A 13,067-nucleotide genomic window follows, 5' to 3' on the forward strand; every position below is an offset into this window, starting at 1 on the left:
ATGTTATGTCTGGGTCAGTCAAAATCCTTTTTGCTTCGTTAAAACTCACCTTAAAATCTTTGAGCCAGATAACATTCATGAAATAAATCACACTAGAGAACTTTGTGTCAAATACCTTCTCAAATAGAAAATCATTTTGGATGATTCTTGTTCCAAGAACAAGAGTCTCAAGTTCACCACTGTCAGCAGAGAGACACAGATTTTCATAAAATATACGGCCTGGATCCTCAGAAACCTCAAGTCCACAGAGACAAAAAAATTAGGGACAAATCTTGAAACTTAAGAAGTGACTAACATTACAGAAGGCATATTTTAATTGACAGAGATTGATTATGCAATCGCGTACAATGGAGCAGTTTTTAAAGGCAGAAATTTTTTCCTTTTGAGAGCATGTTCAAAACTTGTGTATGTCCTCGTGAGGGAAGAAAGTGAGGGAGTTTATTCAAGGTTTCTTGATAAAGAGGCATAGGATGTAAGTGGTATGATGCCTTTTGATGAGTATACTATTGAGAATCTAATGAGGATTTATCAGAGGACTTAGAGAGTAGAATAGGGCTATCAAAAAGAGATTGAGCAAGGAATTTGGAGACACTATCCATGGAATATGTTTTGGTTATGGGATAAGGGTGGAGATGAATTTTAAAGGAATAGAGATGAGAAGAAAGGACAATTAAGTAAAAAAAGGGAGAGAGGGGAGATGATATAGGCGACTATTAGAAAAGTAAATTGAGGGGAAGATAAAGAAGTATGAAGTGAAAAAGTGATTGATAGAAGTAAAAGGACGACAAAAAATGGTATGTTGGTTTTGTAAAGAGGGGCAGAAGCAGCAGGGGTGGCATGAAAACTAGAAGAAATAATGACGACTCTTTTTTTTTAAAAACCAATTTTTGGTTAAAAGATTTCAAAAGAAAATCAGAACAAGTAAAAAGATTATATGTCAAAAATAAAACTCATAAGTTATTGATATTGAGAATACCAAGTCTTTTTGTAAGGTAACAAAATCTTTCTTCTTACAAGGGTTTTGTAAAAATATCCACCAAGTGATTTTCTGAGTCAACAAATGTTAAGGAAATGTCTCCATTTTCTACACGATTTTGAAAAAATGATGCTTAATATTAATATGTTTAGACCTAGAATGATGAACAATATATTTAGACAAACTGATAGCACTTATGTTATTACACATATAGGAACAAAGTCAAAAGACAAAATAAAATCAAGCAGTTGATGCATAATCCATGCAATTTGAGTACTATAACTTCCAACAACTATGTATTCAACTTCTATTATTGAAAGAGAAACTGAGGTTTGATTCTTGATATGCCATGAAATTAGGGCATCACCAAGAATTTGACATGTTCCACTAGTGATTTTTATATCACTTTTATCCCCTGCAAAGTCAACGCCTGAATATCTAATTAAATTAAAATGAGAGAAGAAAGGGTACTAGAGTCCAATGTATTGAGTTCCTTTAAGATATCAAATGATTTTTTGATGGAAGTTAGATGATGCTCTTATATAGTAGGGTGGAACCTGGCACACTTATATACGCTGAACATAATGTCTGGTCGACTGGTGATCAAATAAAGTAGTAAAACAATCATTTCCCTGTCATCTTTTCATCAACATCTTTTTTAGATGAGTCTGAATCAAGTCTCGTGGATGGGATCATTAAAGTTCTACAAGCCTTGCCTTTTTCCATGTCAAAATTTTTCATAAGTTCCTTTGTGTACTTATCTTGATTGATGAAAGTACCTTTGAGAGTTTTCTTGATTTGTAGGCCCAAGAAATATTTGAGCTCTCCCATGAGACTCATTTCAAATTCTCCTTTCATCTGGTTTGCAAAGTTCTCACATAGAGAGATGTTAGGACTATTAAAAATAATATCATCAGCGTAAATTTGAACAGCAAGAAGGTTTGAGTCAAGCTTTTATATGAACAGAGTTGTATCAATTTTGACTCTTTGAAAATTGTTATTTAGTAATAAGGTACTCAATCTCTCATACCAAGATAACATTTATAAGCAACAAAAGCTAATAAAATATGAATTGATTCTAACCTTGCTGCAGGAGCAAAGGTTTTATCAAGATCAATACCTTCTTGTTGAGAGTATCCTTATGCTATAAGTTTGGCCTTATTTCTAATGACCATACCTTTATTATTTAATTTATTTCTATAGACCTATCTAGTTCTAATTACTGAGCAGTTCTTGGGTCTATCGACTAGAGTTCAAACTTGATTTTATTTGAATTGGTCAAACTCTTCCTTCATGGACTAGACCTAAGATTCATCTCTGAGTGCCTCATCGGTCTTCTTTGGTTCGATTTGAGATACATGAGCAACAAAAACTTATTTTCTTAATGATGCTCTTGTCTGTACCCTATCATCTGGATTTCTGATGATGAGTTTTTTTGTATAACTAGCATTGTGTTTCCATTCTCTTGGAATACTCAGTTTGACTGTTTCCATTGTAAGAGTTTACTCTGGAGGGGATATAGTCGACTTGTCTTGCATTGGCTTGGGAATTGTGCTATCATTGGCTCCAGATTGTAAATCACTATCCTATTTTTCATCAATACTTAATCTTATAAGAGGGTGATTAGTTTCATCAAACACAATATTCTTAGATTCTTCAACATATAATTTTCTTTAGTTGTAAGACCTATAAGCACGGCTAGTGAAAGAGTATACAAGAAAAATACCTTTGTCACTTCATGGATCAAATTTTTCTAAGTTATTATTATTATTATTATGGATGAAGAATTTGCACCCAAAAGGATGAAAGTAGCTGATATTTGGTTTCTTTCCTTTCCACAGCTCATAAAGCGTCTTCTTTACAATAGGTCTAACGAGGCATCTGTTTATGATGTGACATTTTGTGCTTACTGCCTCTGCGTAAAAGTGACCTGGGAGATTATGTTATAACAACATAGTCCTAGCAATTTCCTGGAGAGATTGATTCTTTTACTCTACCACATCATTTTTTTAAGGAGACCGAGGTGATAAAAAGTTCTTAGAGTATCCATTCTGGGAACATTACTCCTCAAAAGCCTTATTTTTAAATTCTCCTCCATGGTCACTATGGACATAGGTGATAAGGTGTCCAACTTCTCTCTGTACTTTCCTACAAAAGATCCCAAAGTTTATTAAAGCATCATGTTTATGAGCAAGAAATATTGCCTAAGTAAAACAAGAATAGTCATCAACAATAACAAAAACATATATTTTATCACTAATAGTCGTGGTCTTGGTGGGCCAAACAGATCCATGTGGATTGTTTGAAGTGGTTTGGTAGTAGAGATAATGTCCTTGACTTTGAATGATGATCAGGTCTATTTACCTTATGGTAGGCATCATAGATGTGATTCTTTTCAAACTTGAGTCTTGGCAGACCTTTCACAAGTTCTAGTGTAGATAGTTTCTCAATGAAAAATATACTAGCATGCTCAAGATTTTTATGCCACAACCAAGTGTCATTGGTTTTCACTGTAAGACAGGTTAAAGTAGCAAAATCAAGAATATTTAAGACATAAATATTATCAACACATTCACTAATGAGAGAGATATCTATCATGTTTATTGGAACAACTTTGAGCTTTAATGGAGACTCTAAATCCAGTGTCACATAGCTGATTGATGCTGAGCATATTATGTTTGAGGCTATCTATGAGGTATACTTCAATAAGTTTACAGGAGAAGTTGAGCTTTGCTAAGCCGACTCCTATGATGTTGCCTCTAGCATTATCACCGAATCTGACTGATCCTACTTCTATTTTCTTTAGCGAATAAAAGTTTTCTTTCTTTCTGGTCATATGACTGGAACATTTGCTATCAATGACCCACATTACCTTTTTATAGCTTTTGCAGGCATGTTCCTACAAAATAAGAAGATCAATTTCGTGTAGGTACCCAAGTGTTCTTGGGTCCTTGCGGGTTAGATGTTCTCCCTTTATGCCTTTAAACCCACACATTTTAAGACTTTTTCCTACATCAGTAAGATGTGTTCCCGTTTTATGCAAAAATATAATATATAGGTCCTCGTGAGGAGAAAGAAGTCTTGGTTGGTTTAAACAATTTTGATAAGGAACTTGAGTTATTTTTAAAAGAGTCTGATATCCTGATACTATGACTAGGTGATTTTTAATGCTCTTCAATTGCATTTTTACATCATCAATATCTTCTTGAATCAAGTCAATTTCCATTTAACATGCTTAGATTTCAATTTGTTAGTTTCTTCATTCCTCTTCGAGTTTTCATCTAAGTTGAGCTTCCAAACTTTTATTCTCTTAGGTGAGTTTATTATATTCATCTATAAATTTTTAAAGCTCATCAATTATCATATCTAAGTTAGATTTAAGAATATCACAATTATAATATGTGTGTGGCCTTACCTCGTTAAATTCACCTTTTGCCATGAAGCACATATTGGCTGCTTCTGTTTTTTCTTCACTATTCTCTTCATCACTCCAGACTCCAAAATTTTGATTCTTTCTAGAATATCTTCTTTTTAATTTTAGAAAATTTTGTTTAAAATGGCCAGGCCTTCCATAGTTATAACAACAATCATCGTTTCTAGCGGAATCATTATTTTTAGTTCCTTGCAATCTTTGTTGTATCTGTCTCATGATTTTCCTTAATCCTTGATTTATGAGATCCATTCCTTCTCTATTGTATTTTTCTAGAAAGTTCTCCTCTTCAGTTGGTGCAACATTGAAGGATACAAGTTTCTTCTTTTCTTATTTGTGGTACCTGTTGTTATAATTTAATTCATATACAATGATATTACCTCGTAGCTTGTCATATGTCATGTTATGAAGATCTCCATCTTTCAAAATGCGACCTTAGTTTCCTAAACTTTTAGGAGACTTCTGACCATCTTCTGGACTTACAGGCTATATGGATAGATCATTACCAATGATTTTAGCTCGTATATGATTTTTCTAAATCTGGAAAACATTATTTTAGCATTCTTATTTTCTTTCATCTTAAATAGCTCATATTTATTGACTAGGGAAACAGTTTTTGACTTCTTGACTTTGGTGGTTTCGTCATAGGTTACCTTCAATTTTTCCCACATTGCTTTTGTAGTATCGAAGGTTAATATCTTGTCATATTCTTCTCTGCTAGCTGCACAAAGAAGTAAGATTATAGCTCATGCATTAGTTTGGATTACCTCTTGTTTTTCTTTGGTGATCTCAAAGCTTTCAAGGTCTTCTATATCAGTATTGCTTGATTCTTTGTCTTTGTCTTTCTGCTTCTCCTTGAGTCTTGGAATTGGCTTTGGTCCCTTCTTAATAACAACCCATGCTTTGAAGTCATTTTATTGGACGAAGATTATAAATCTATTCTTCCAATATGAGTAATGTTATTCGTTAAAGTATGGAGGTCTTGTGAAGGAATAAGTATCTTGAAGAAGAGCACCAGGAATTTGATAGTTTGTTATTCGATCTTTGGTAACGTGTTGTTAAGCAACACAATTGGTGAGACCCGCTCTGATGCCAATTAAAATTCAAAGTGGGGGGTGAATTAAAAATTTTTGTGAGCTAACTATTAAGACTTCACAGTTGACTTGCCTACAAATCAGTACACTTTACAAAATAGATTAGATTTAAAGAAACAGACAAGTAAATAATCATCTTTAAAGTAAAGACACAAAGATTTATCCTAGTTTGGAACTCCATTGTGGTACCTACTTCCAGTTCCCTTGGTTTTAGTGTTTTCTAAGATCTTTCAAAGCTGGGCTCGAGTACAATGATGAGAAACAAGTTATGAAAACTTATTTTGTTCTTCAAATCTTATGACACAACTTCAGTTTGTATTACAAAGTTGACTCAATCTTATTCTTTATGTAACTATTGTAAACTAAGAAGTACAAATCTTTGTGAGACAAAGATTGAGATATGTTGAGATTCTTTCTTAAAGTTGCGTGAGTGCTTTGATCTTCAGTCCTCTCTTTTATATTCTTTAGCTGCTTTTCTTCGTTAGCAAATACAAGAGATTTCATCTCGATCAAGGATTTGAGTTGATTCCTTGATTGAGGAATGTTACCGTATAGTATGTCCATCTCAGATATGTCCATACATGGTACTTATACACGTCCGTATCAAATATGTCCAGGATTTTCTTTCTTTTTGCTTGTATGGTGATTGATGCTCTTTCCTAAGTTTTGCTCTGGTCAAGTTGCTGTTGGATCCTTTCTTTCCTTTGCGATCTAGACTTGATTCCATATGATTGATATTGTTCCAAGTTTAGCATTGTCCAAGATGCTTTCTTCTTTTTGCGAGATATTCTTGGCTATCTTTGAATTGATCCCTTAGAGATTCTGTATCTTTGGTTAATCTTCAAAATACTTTCCTTACATTAGGAGAGATCTTCAATATTTGTCATTATTAAAACATAGAACATGAATATATAAGGCTAAAAATATTCCCATAAGATTTTCCTAGAGTTTCGGTTTCTCTTGAAAGGGGAATAGACTTTGGAATATATCTCCTTCTAGATACACAACCTATCTGTTTTCCACCTTAAGGAATAGCTCCAACTGAGCTTAAGGAATTTAAAGAACAGTTGAAGGATCTCTTAGATAAGGCTTTCATCAGGCCTAGTGTTTCTCCATAGGGTGTTCCAATCCTCTTTGTGAGCAAAAAAGACGGTTCCCTCATAATGTGCATCAACTACCATCAGTTGAACAAAGTCACAATTAAGAATAAGTTTTCTCTCCCAAGTATTGATGAGATATTTGACTATGTTTAGGGTGCAAGCTATTTATATAAGATAAATCTCAGTTTTAGCTATCATCATCTTAGAGTCTGAGACTGTGACATTCCAAAGACAACTTTCACAACATGGTATCGTCATTTCAAGTTTCTAGTTATGTCTTTTGGGACTAACATATGCTCCTACAACTTTTATGGACTTGATGAATAGGGTTTTCAAATAGTACTTAGACATGTTCGTTACATTCCTCATTGATGACATCCTCATCTATTCTTATAGTAAAGATGACCATGTAGACCATTTGAGGTTTGTATTACAGACCCTTAAAGATCATCAGTTATTCATATCATTTGGAGTTTTTGATGATGGTGTTTGAGTTGATCCATCTAGTTAAGGACCATTTTGGTTGATATTAGTAGCTTTCCTTGGTCATATCATTTCTGGTGACGGTGTTAGAGTTGATCCACAAAAGATTGAAGAACTAAGAAACGGGCTTAGACCCTTCTCCCCATCATATATTAGAAGTTTCTTAGGTTTAACGGGTTATTATAGATGTGTTTTTGAAAGGTTTTATTATATTTCTTCTCATATATCTAGACTACCCTAAAAGAAAACCAAGTTTTAGTGGTCAGATTTCTTTTAGAAAAGTTTTCAGGAGTTGATGACTGGACTCACTTCCGCTTTAGTCTTGACTGGCACATATGGGTTCGTAGTGTATTATGATGCTTCTAGAGTTGGACTTAGTTGTATATTAATATAAAGAGGTAAAGTTATAGTCTATAGCTCTAGATAGCTTAAATCCCATGAAAAGAATTATCCAACCCATGATCTTGAGTTAGCAACTGTTGTTTTTGCCTTAAAGATTTGGAGGCATTACCTTTATGGAGTTCATGTTAATGTGTTCATAGATTACAAAAGTCTATAGTACGTGTTCACGTTGAAAGACCTGAGTCTTTATTAGAGAATATGGCTTGAATTATTGAAATACTATCATATGAGTATGTTGTATTGCCTGGGTAAGGACAATGTAGTGCTTGATCTAAGTAGATTATCTATGGAAAGTGTGGCGTATGTAGAGAGTGATAAGAAGGAGTTAGTCCATGAAGTTCATTATCTTTCTAGGTTAGGTGTTCGATTGGTTGAGTAGGACCAAGGTAGTATATGGTTTCAAAATAGTTTGGAATATTCCTTAGTGGCTGAATTGGAAGAAAAGAAAGATAAGGATCCTAGTTTGGTTAAGCTAAAAGAGGCAGTTAGAGATCAAAGGGTGGGGGTTTTCTCCCAAGGGGTAGATGGTGTGCTTCATTGTCAAGGCATACTATGTGTTACATATTTCGATAGTTTGAGACAACAAATATTAGATGAGGAACATGGTTTGTTATATTCTATTCACCCAGGAGCCACTAAGATATACCGTGATTTGTGGGAAATCTATTGGTGGAGTGGTATGAAAAAAGATATTACAGAATTTGTGGTTGAGTGTTTGAATTGTCAATAGGCTTAAGTATAGCACCGAAGGCCTAGTGGTATGCCTCAGGAGTTTAGCATCCCCACTTGGAGATGGGAGGTGGTGAACATGGATTTTATGATAGGGTTTCCTCGTACACGTCATCTGCATGATTCGATATGGGTTGTTATAGATAGAATGAACTGGTCAACTCATTTCTTGCAAGTTTATACTTCATTTTCAGCTGAGGATTATGCTAGACTCTATCTCAGGGAGTTGTTGAAGTTGCATAGGGTTCTATTCTCCATCATTTCATATAGAGGTACTTAGTTTACCTCTTACTTTTAGGAGCCTTTTCAGAAAGACCTTGGTACCCAAGTTCATCCCAGTATAGTTTTTCATCACCAAACAGATGGTAAGGTAGAGAGGACCATTCAGACTTTAGAGGAAATATTGAGGGCTTGTGTTATTGACTTTAAAGATAATTGGGACGACCACTTACCTTTAATTGGATTTGACTATAACAATAGCTATCACTCTAAGTAGGAGATGCAGGGCCTGTCTTAACCATATTCAGAGAGCTTCGTTTGAGGCTCTATATGTAAGGATATATAGATCTACTATTAGTTAGTTTTAAGTAGGAGAGGCTTCTTTGATAGGGCCATATTCAATTTATGAGGCGATCGAGAAAGTTCAATTAAAAGGCTTAAGATAGTCCGAAGTCATCAGAAATTGTATGCTGATGTGAGGAGAAGAGACCTTGAGTTCGAGGTAGTGACTTGGTTTATTTTTAAAAAATTCCTATAAAAGGAGTGAAGAGATTTGGAAAAAAGGTAAAACTCAGTCCTCGCTATGTTGACCTATATAGAATTTTGAGCCATTTTGGGAAGGTAGCTTATGATTTAGAGTTGCCTACAGATTTGGCATCAGCACATCTAGGGTTTCATGTCTCTTTGATAAAGAAATATTTTGGCAACCCAACTTCATTCGTGCCCTTAGAGAGCGTGGATGTGAAAGATAGTCTCTCTCATAAAGAAATTCCAATAGTGATCCTTGATCATTAGATTTGTAGGTTGAGTAATAAGGAAGTCCCCTTGGCTTAAGGTTGTATGGAAAAATCAGTCTATTGAGGGAGATACTTAGGAAACAAAAGCCGATATGCGAGCCAAGTATCCCAATTTTTCTCTATGAATTCAAGTCTAGCTTGATGTAATGGTTTCCATTAATTGTTTCTTCTATTTTCTATCTCAGATTCATAACCATCCTCATGTCATATAATACATTCATAAATTTAGTTCAGTCCACGCATCATGCCTTAGATTTAGTTATTTAAATAATAATTCAGCTATAAGTATTCAGTGTATGATCTCAGTTTTCCTAGTATCTTTGCTCAAATAGTTTTATTCGTGGATGTATGATCCCAAGGGGGAGATATTGTGATACCCTCAGTTTTCATGTTGTAAACCTCCTAAAAAATAACATATTAGGTTAGATTTCCATTGCATCAAGCCCCATCTCAGTCCGAGGCTATGTTAATAAGTTGTGGAAATTCTTACTTGAGAGCCTTGAAAGACTGCCATGGTTACGACTGAGGCTAACAAATCATTACTAGTTGTGAAGAGTCATCACGAGTGAGTTGTAACCACTATAGTGAATCCTTTTGCCTTGAGACAATGACTACGATCAATAGAACTCATAGTCAGTAAATACAAGTCGTATGAAGGGACTCATTGTCTCATTAGTGTGTGTGTGACCCACAACCTCAACTTCTAACTACAACTCCATCCTACAACTCATAACCAATAATGAAGAGGAGTTAGGTGGAAATTCGTAATCAAACCAGAATGTACCCAGAATCCCAAATCTTTGGTTATGACTCAGACCACGAGTCGTAACCAGTCATTAAAAGTCACAAGCCGATTCATAACGACTGAGGGTATATTTTCCTGCACGTTTTTCCAAAGGCCTCTATGCCTTTTCTGACTCCTTTAAAAGATAAACCGATGTCATTTTGTCTTCACTAGGGGCGGTATAAAAGATCCCAAAGCCCCAAATCACGACATAGTCCTCAATTTCACCAAAGAGAGTCAAAAGGGACAATTTTCTCTTCTTCCTCAAGTAATTAGGGTTTCTCAAGAACAAGATCAATTTCAAGGATTTCCCCAAATCTTCTACTTCAGGTATGTGGGGGTATTCATCAATGGTTCCTTCCACCCATTGAGCCCAAAAAACTCTTTTGGTTCCAGTATGAGTTATACTCCAATTTGTGATTAAGTTCAATGTTAATTAAGAAATTTATCCAAGTTCCCTCATTAGCTTTACACTCGAGCCATACAAATAGTTTTATCCCATGTGAACAATGCTCCTATATGCTTGCAGTTCCAAAGCCCTATGTCATATATGGTCAATATCAACTTAAATTCTTAAATTCATGCTTTAAAATGTATAAACATGAAATCTTCCCAAGATTGACTCATCTCATGTACGAATTCATGTAATTTATCAGGTTATTAAAATAACTCATGTTTTGGGGTCTTTAAATTATGACCTTATGTCATTGTTTTAAGTGTTGTTATCATATTCTATTTCTATTCAGTGTTGGTGGGTTATTAACACTCGATACCTACATATTTACTTGAGTTTCAGACTTTTCATGTAATGAGTTAGTGAACTCATGATTTTATTTTCATACCCAATATTACTTCATGTTAAATTTTCAGTTTTACATATTCATGATTTCTTCATATTAGGCATACAATATCAGTTTCAACATTCCTTATGTCAGCATATCAGTTATCAGTGCATGGATCAATTAGTGTTTCTGTGTCTTTCAGTTAGGAGTAGGATTTAGCACCGAAAGGGAAGTGTGGATTCAGCTCATCCTACATCCCAAAAACTACGTACCACCTTAGGTTTATGGGCTTCGCAAGGATCAGTTTATGGGATCAGTTTAGTGATAACTCCAGTTTAGGTTCTACTTCGATGGAAAGGATAGAACAACCCTCCTCAATGTGGGTCACATGTTGGACTCTATGATAGCTCATATGGTTTATGTCGGTTTCATGATAGCTCCCACAGTCTCACTTAGTACCAAGTCTATCTCAGTTCAGGTTTGCTTGACTAAGTATTCAGATTTCAGTATTTGCTTAGTCGTTGTTTTAGATTATTTCAGTTATTCAGATATTAGTTATGCAGTTATTGAGATCATGTCAGTATATACTATACTTGGTCTTGCATTCTAAGTTCTTACATTTCATGCATTCACGTTTGGATTTCACATGTACTTCAGTAGTCCTTACCTCACGTACCAGTACATTCAAAGTACTGATTGCATACTTTTCTCTTGTGCTATGTTGTCTTCTAACATAGGTTTGGACACACAATTCCCTAAGCAACCTTAGACAGATCAACATCTTCCTAGCAGCAGTAGTGGTGAGTCCTCATCCTTCGGGGATGATATGATTTTAGTCATTTACAATATTTACTTTCATAGTTGGGGACTTATCCCATCAACTTCTCATGTTAGAGGCTTTCAGACATAAAGATTAGATGTTTAGACAGTTAGTTTATCTTTCAGATGTTATCAGTTGTTCTTAGATATGTCAATTATATTCAGTTCAATATTTCATTTTGGACCATTTCATTATCTTTATCTTTCGCACATGCTATTTCAGTATTACTTTATTCTGTGCTCTCAACAGGTACCAGTTTATGGGTTAACTTTGGGTCACTTGTGGCCTTAAGGACCATATTGCAACTAGGGGGTAGCCTTGGGTCATGACTAACATGCCCCCGACCATAGCTAAAATGAAACTGAGATAAAGTCTAAGACAAGAGAAAACAAACATGAAATGAAGACTTTTGAAGGATGGAAGCTCACCACTTCAAGTCAACGCCCGAACAATCCACGAACACCTGATCACTATACAGGAAAGGTAGACTTGTCTTCGAACCCTGCATCACCTGGGAATACAATGTCTGAAGACAGTTAGTCGTTGGATCTATAGCATGCAACTCAAGGATAAGAGAGCAAAGCAATGCCAACATCCATCATATGAAAATCAGTAAAACAAACGCACAATATCATATGCACAACATAATAATAAATTATATGATGGGAAAAAGGGAACAAGGATTAGCATGAATTTTTACAACATTAACCTGGACTATGTATCTTGAGTGTCCTAAAACTACCCACGGGCTATATGAGTTCAGCTCCCCCTGCTGAAAGGGCCCAGTGCGTGTTAGCTGCACGACTGAAGAAAAAGAAACCGAAATGACTAGTACATCCCTAAAATATAAAGTGTGACATCATGCTCATGGTCACCAAGACCACCCTCACATCGGCAAACATGAGTTTCCAATGTCTGTCCCCCGGGACCTCTACCTTCCATGACTTTGCTACACAAACCCCTTTAATACCATATTAAAATTATTTACATATTACTGACCATTTACCAAAGAGTCTTGTAATTAGGCTTTAACCGTTGGTATCATCATACAGAAATTAGAGCCTTCAAGTCAATTACTTTAAGCCATATAAACCATTAAACCAAATTAGAATCCACCGTTTCCAATTAAACCAAAACCATTTATAATCAAACCATGGCCACCAAGGCCTTTCCCAAAACCATATGAAACCAACCATAACCAATTCATGTACCTTTAACCATTTATGCAATGCAAAGATTCGAAGAATAGTCCAACTATGTGATAAGATCATATCCAATGGCAATTTCACAAACAGTTTGAGGTCATACAATTTCTAAGACCAAAATCAAGTGATTGGGGAACCCATGGTACCCAGAATTCAATTTGCCGTTCCCATGCACCCCACTTATTCATAAACATTAATAAGGCATGTTTGTTTCATAATAAACCATGGAAAGTCAAGTTAAAGAAC

This window comes from Capsicum annuum, chromosome 1, assembly GCF_002878395.1.
Source record: "Capsicum annuum cultivar UCD-10X-F1 chromosome 1, UCD10Xv1.1, whole genome shotgun sequence".
Taxonomy (NCBI): domain Eukaryota; kingdom Viridiplantae; phylum Streptophyta; class Magnoliopsida; order Solanales; family Solanaceae; genus Capsicum; species Capsicum annuum.